The sequence below is a fragment of the Mus caroli genome, unplaced genomic scaffold (assembly GCF_978045245.1).
Source record: "Mus caroli unplaced genomic scaffold, Mus_caroli_1 scaffold_4, whole genome shotgun sequence".
NCBI classification, from domain to species: domain Eukaryota; kingdom Metazoa; phylum Chordata; class Mammalia; order Rodentia; family Muridae; genus Mus; species Mus caroli.
This window is the reverse complement of record NW_028227259.1, coordinates 72,025,795-72,033,196: the sequence shown is the minus strand read 5'-3', so window position 1 is coordinate 72,033,196 and position 7,402 is coordinate 72,025,795.

The window sequence follows — 7,402 nt, the reverse complement described above, 5'->3', positions numbered from 1 at the left end:
GGGTAAACCCCCGAGGCATCAGACCATTACAGGTCTGGCAAATGGATGTCACTCATATTTCCTCCTTTGGAAGAAATCAGTATTTACATGTTTCCATTGACACCTGCTCTGGTGTTATGTTTGCTACACCTTTAACAGGTGAGAAAGCCTCTCATGTTATACAGCACTGTTTAGAAGCGTGGAGTGCTTGGGGCAAGCCCACAATTCTTAAAACTGATAATGGGCCAGCATATACCTCTACTAAATTTCAGCAATTTTGTCATCAAATGGATGTCACTCACTTGACTGGCCTTCCTTATAATCCTCAAGGACAAGGCATTGTGGAACATGCCCACCGTACACTCAAGTCTTATCTTATAAAACAAAAAGGGGGAGTTAATGAGACTCTGCCCTCAGTGCCAAGAGTAGCTGTATCTATGGCACTCTTTACACTTAATTTTTTGAATCTTGACGAGTAAGATCGCTCTGGAGCTGATCGACATAGCTCAGACCCTGATAGACCAAAAGAAATGGTCAAATGGAAGGATGTCTTAACTGGTCTGTGGAAAGGCCCAATCCTATTTTGATAAGATCCAGGGGAGCTGTCTGTGTTTTTCCACAGAGTGAAGACAACCCATTTTGGCTACCAGAATGACTCACCCGCAAGATATTCATCAAGGATCGTGCAGAATATGCCGACCTCCCGAGGACTGCTCCTGATCCTGACAATGCTGAACTTGTCTCAGGTTCCTAGTATGAGGGGCGAACAGAGATGGGCCATTCTCTGGTCGTTCCCTAAACCAATGCCAGTTCGCCATGATGCTATAGTTTTTCCAAAATTCTTTACTACTCATAAAACATTAGATTTACCATATCTACCCTATGATCCCACCCGAGCACCATTAGGAGAAAATCGCTCTTTATTAGAGCAGGGTTCTTTATGTTTTCAAATTAATGAACCAGGAAAATGTATTAACCTCACAGCTCGAACTTTGGGATGTTTAATGAGCACCAAGGAGATTGGGTGAGCACAACCCAAGATACTTCCAACGCAGATATAACCTTTACAAATCGGACCTTCTGGCAGGAGGCAATTTGGGTTAATGGTACATTTCTACCACCTAACTTTTCAGACAAAGAACGTCCCCACCAACCAAAAATAGCCCCTCATTGTAGCTTGGAAGATGAAGGGCTGATCCTGCCTTGGTCTGATTGTCAGTCCTCCATCACTTGTTGGGCAGATCAGAGTAAAACCTTTTCCTTTTCTCCCAACATAATGGCTGACCCAGAGAAGGAATTTGTTATGAAAAAGGGACTTTTCATACAGGACTTTAGAATGCATCCCTTTCACAAGTGGGTGATTTGTGAAGTCAATGGCAGTTGTACAGAGCTCAATCCTTTGATCTTTATCCAGGGAGGAGCAGTTGGAAAGGTTTCTTTCACTGGCATCTCAAGATTTGCTCAGTATTGGGGAATACATGATGCCTCCCAGGACTCCTATGGATATACTAATACCAGTGTAGATATCACTGGGTTCAATAAAACTTTGGTAAACCAGATTAATTATTCATCTACCCCAGTCTGTGTTTACCCTCCTTTCTTGTTTATTCTTTCAAATGATTCATTTGAAGTCTGTTCCAATGATTCTTGTTGGATTTCTCAATGTTGGGATGTAACAAAGAACACCTGTGCCATGGTAGCACGGATCCCACGTTGGATCCCTGTTCCGGTGGAAACACCCTCCACCTTATCTCTGTTTCGACAAAAAAGAGATTTTGGCATTACTGCTGCCGTGATCATAGCAATTTCAGCCAGTGCAGCTGCTGCTACAACTGCAGGGTACGCTATGGCTAGTGTGGTTCAATCAGGCATAAAATTAAATCAGCTTTCAGCAGATCTGGCTGATGCCATCACTGTCCAAAATTCTGCTAGTACCAAGTTAAAGGGAGGGCTGATGATTTTGAATCAGAGCCTTGACCTGGCAGAGGAACAGATAGGAGTTCTATACCAGATGGCCCAGTTGGGTTGTGAAAGAAAACTGGAAGCTCTGTGTATTACCAGTGTCCAATATGAAATTTTTACTTATGCAGCTAATATGTCTAGACAGCTTTCCTTGTATCTTGCAGGAAATTGGTCTGAGGGATTCAATGAGACTCTTGAGGCCCTGAGGGTGGCAGTTTTAAGGATCAACTCAACGCGAGTGGACCTGTCATTGACAGAGGGCCTCTCCTCCTGGATTTCATCTGCATTTTCTTATTTTAAGGAATGGGTGTGGGTGGGTTTATTTGGTGTTGCCACCTGCTGTGGACTTGTATTCATGCTCTGGTTGGTTTGCAAGCTCAGAACCCAACAAACACGTGACAAGGTTGTGATAGCTCAAGCACTTACTGCCATTGAGCAAGGGGCCTCCCCCGAAATCTGGCTATCTATGCTCAAAAATTAGTTGACATTGGTTGCTGGCCTCTTTTGTAGAGTTCGCCCTAGGTCATTTAGTAGTTACTGTCACATAGCACTGCGGTATCCAGGGACGGGCAACTTTCCTCATGCACAGATCAACCTAAGACACGGGGCCCAGTGGTGATAGGGTTACCTTATGAAAGGAAAGGCTGTGACATTGGAGGAAAGACCTAAGACAGGAGCCACAGCGGATGGGCATAATTACACAGACCTAGTCCAGCCTTAATTTAATAAAATAAAAAGGGGGAAATGTGGAGAGCAGTGCCACGAGCAATCGCTGTGGAGAGTCGTGTGTGCTGCGAGCAATTGCCATTATAAGATGGTGCTGGCCTCCGCTGTGCCTAACTAGTAAACAAGCCTTGTGCGCAGGTTTGAGAGTGAACTAACGCTTAGTCACTGGCCATCTTGGGACATAGTAATGGGGTGATGGGCGAGCAACGAATCAGGAGCTGTCACGCCACATCAGGTGCTGAAATGTCATGGCTGAGCGCTATATAAGTGACTCCATTTTCTGGGGTCGGGGTCTTCCTGAGAAGTAAGCAATAAAGCTTTGCCACAGAAGATTCTGGTTGTCCTGAGTGTGTTCTTGCTGGCGGGAACAAAAGCTCGGGATATATGCATGTATAAACACATATAACATACAACATACATAGACAGATACACATACACACACACACACACACACACACACACACACACACACATACACACACTGAAGATAGCATTGTTAAAGAATTAAGGGAAGGTCAGATTTAGAGAGGCAGGTCCCCAGAAGGACTTTTACTGACATCATGGGTATAAGTGAAGACCTTGCTATGTCTTACAGTGAAATGTATTACTTCCAAGTTCGAATGATGGTTCTCTAATTTTCAGTGAGTCTGAATTTGGAGACAGAGTTGTTAAGAAGGAAGTAAATTTAAATGAGATCATAAGAGTTGTTGGGGACACTGACACAATAGGCATGATGTACTTTCTTTGTTTTGTTTTTGTTTTTTTTGTTGTTGTTGTTGGTTTTGTTTGTTTGTTTTGAGACAGGGTTTCTCTGTATAGCCCTGGCTGTCCTGGATCTCACTTTGTAGACCAGGCTGGCCTCGAACTCAGAAATCTGCCTGCCTCTGCCTCCTGAGTGCTGGGATTAAAGGCTATGTACTTTTAAAGAGAAGACTCAGGAACATTTCCCCCTCCCCCTCCCTTTTTCTCTTTCTCACTGTGTCCCACAATTGTCTATATTATTCTAGATTCTGTAAAAAATCCAAACTGGTCAGATTTACTAGATTGGTTCACAATCGATATGGGCTCCATACGGATCAACAATGCCCATTTGATGTTGGAAAGGCTGTGAGAATACTTTAGCTACACAGTCTGTAAAGCAGGATTTAACCTCAGTCTCAAGCCAGCGCTGAAGGCCTGGAATACTCTCAGAGAGTCTATGCCCTTCAGTTCATGTTATAAGTCCAAGAAGTTATATTCTGAACCAGTAAAGCCATGGCAGTAGCAGTAACAGCAAATATCAACAAGTAAAATAACATAAATGTGGGAAATAGGGTAGACATGGTAACAAGCATGAAAATAAGGCAGCCAACCAGAAGATACTAATTTCTCCTTGCATCTTTTTGTATCTGGGTAGTTCACAAGAAGAAGACCTTTCTGGGGAAGAGTCATTTTCTCTCAGGTAATTCCATCCTAGGAATCCCCCCCTCAAGGACTGACCCAGTGTCTTGTTTCTTAGTTGATTTCAGATCCTATCTAGTTGAGAATTGAGTTGGGTTATCCTCCTTTTCGCTCTCCCTCTCCCTCCTGTTTATAGTGTGAAGGATAGATATGTAAGAAGAACAAGGGACAGTCTACAGCCTAGGGTTTCCCATATCATGGGCATGTGAGTGACATCTACAATTGATACATATTATCTTAACTCACACCATACTGTAAGATATTATACCCTCTCTGAAAAGTTATCAGTTCTTGTCCTTGTTCTTTCAATGATAATACTCACATTTTTTGGCTATATTGGTGCCATCTGAATTACACAGACAGGGTGTCATGTCACTTCCTTGACAGCAGAACTTTGCCTACATTCGAGTTTATACACTGAACATTGTGGAAACTTCTGAAGCCTGAATGACCGCTGAAGGCTCTTCATTGATAATTATACCTTTTAGAGAATCTATTTCTTATGACCTGGCAAGATATCCCTGCCTGTGAGTTATGAAATGTGCTTACACAGAAGATGTCTCCTTCATTGCTGAGCACATTTCAGGGGGGAAAGGCCTTTTTAATGACAATAACAACATTTGAATTTTGTTTGTTCAAATTTGGAATCTCTCAAATTGAAATCAGCTTCAGTGGTTCTTCTCTGTCCAAAGATTCTCCTGTGCTCAGAGGAGCTTTAATAGGAGACAGTATGTTTGTCACGGTTCCAGTTCTCCATGAAGAGAATGACAGTGAGGCCAACTCAGCAATGCATGAGCCTAATTATTAGAAATCTTATATTCTTTTTCTGCTCGATTTTTTTCCATGTTCAAGATGGACTGACAGGCTCTTAGCATACTGATTAAGAAATAAGCCAGTTGATTTGAACCTTTTCACTCTGCTCCAAGGCTGCTGTGTGAAATACACAGACTCACACTTCCAAATGCAGAAGGCTCAGTTTTACCATGCTGTATAGTCTCTCTTTCTTTTTAAAGGAATCTTGGCCTTCTAGTAAAACAGTGATTTTATTATTTTCAGAGGGTGAAAGACATCTTGCAATATTATGGAATTTAAAATAGTGTTTCCTATGACCACTAATGCAAAATGAAAGTTGAAGGATGAGTTTAAAACAAAGCATTTCTAGTCATTTCCACAAAAGATTACTTTTTTTTTTCTTTTTCCAGACAGGGTTTCTCTGTATAGCCCTGGCTGTCCTGGAACTCACTTTGTAGATCAGGCTGGCCTCGAGCTCCGAAATCCACCGGCCTCTGCCTCCCAAGTGCTGGGATTAAAGGTGTGTGCCACCACTGCCCGGCTGGTTTTTTTGTTGTTGTTGTTGTTGTTGTTTTGATAGTTTGTTTTTGTTTAGAGAAAAAAAAAGATTACTTTGATGTCAATTAGTAGTAGAACTAACAAGACCAAAACCCTGGTGACTTTCAAAAGAGAATGAGTTTAGTAGACACCTGCCCCCAAATGACTTATTTATTTTTATCTGTGTGCATGTATGAGCTTAATGATATATATGCACTTATTCATGTGTGTGAGTGTGGACACATGTATGTGACAGAGGTGCTTTGACATTTTTTTTTGAATCAGAAACTCTGTTGTCTGAGTCTTAGATTAGTAGACTCATGAGGTTCTTGGGATTTCCCCATCTCTACTGCTCTGCTCTCAGTTGGAACACTGGGCTTACAAATGTGTTACCATGCCAACTTTTGGGGGATGATAGGAATTGATTCAGATCAATGCTAGATCCTTCTGATTATGTTTCCGGTGCCTTACCTACTGAGCTGTGCCCCTATTTCTGAAATAATTTTTAACAGGAATAAACCTAAATTTGGAAAACAAAAACAAAAACAAAAGCAAACAAACAAATATCAAGGTCCAACCTTAGCTTGACCTGGGTTACCAAGGAAGAGGTATTTGGGAGTTGTGGAAAAAGGACTCAGAGTCATCGAAGTTTTGTGTTCTGCTCTAAGTAGCTCTCTGATCTAGATAACTCTCTTTTGCAGACCAAAGCCCAGTCTTTTATTTTGCATAAGCTACTTCCATAGGAATTGCATAGAAATTCAATCATTTATCCCAGGCTCCCATTCGATTACCCCATGAATCAGCATTTTATGGCCTTAGCCCCTTGACTGAAAGACAAAGTCACAAGATCAGATTTAAACTGCTTGAGTTCTACTGCTTGTTGGAGCTGGAACATGGTCGAATTGTTCTATTACATCATCACCAGCTTTCTGTTTCCAACTCCTTCACTACCTAAGCTTGGTTGTCCTGGAACTTGTTGTGTAGACAGACTTTGAACTCTGAGATCTGCATGACTCTGTCTCCTGAGTGCTGAGGCTAAAGTCATGTACCACCACACCTGGGTCTAAGCCTTTTGTGGCCACCATTTCTCAAGATCTGCATCAATGTCTGGATCACAACTGTGCCCTCCATTTCTGGACTGTAGTTTTTACCAGATTAAAAGTCCAAACTATTCCTTGTTCAACTGCAAACACAAACAATATGCTGGTGGACTCTTGACCTGAGATTGCCATTCCCTAAATCTATTTCCTTCTTTAATATCTTTCTAAAAAACCTGGCTCATTGTGCCTTTAATTTTTTCAGGTCCGAGAAACCCCTCATATAATTCATATTGCATCCTCTTATTTTTCATAGTTGAGAAATTCTGTAAAGAACTGTTCTCAGACTGGTTTATGTATTCTTGAACTTGTGTTTTCAGAGTTCTTTCCCTTAGCCTAAAGGGCTGTTCTGAAGGTCTCAGTGTCACAGAGACACAGTCTTGCTTTCTGGAGTCCTGCTGTTTCTGATTATCATGTGGTCATTAACCTGGGCAGAGAGAACATTCCTCAAAGGAGGGACATAAAGTAAAATATATACAGTATTCTGCAAACAAGTCGTTTGTCTGCAGCAACCTTCAGCACTTGAGGAGACCCACATCTTGCTGGCTCTTCTCCAGGAGCAGGAACCATGTCATGCTGTCATTCCATGACTATGCTGGACCCAGCAAACAAACAACAACAAAACAAAACAAAACAAACAAAACACATATTTGAGCCTGGAATGTTTCAAGAATACCCAGAAGTGGTACTGAAGGAACACTCATTAGCAAACACTGAAATGCAGGCCTGAATTTTAAGACAGTCCTAGCTTCTTAGACATCTTTTCCAAAGTTACATATTGAGAACTTGACTGAAGTAATTAAGTCACTGAAGTGTTTCAAGACATAGGTGCATAATGTGATATAAATGGTAGGTAATCACTTTATATG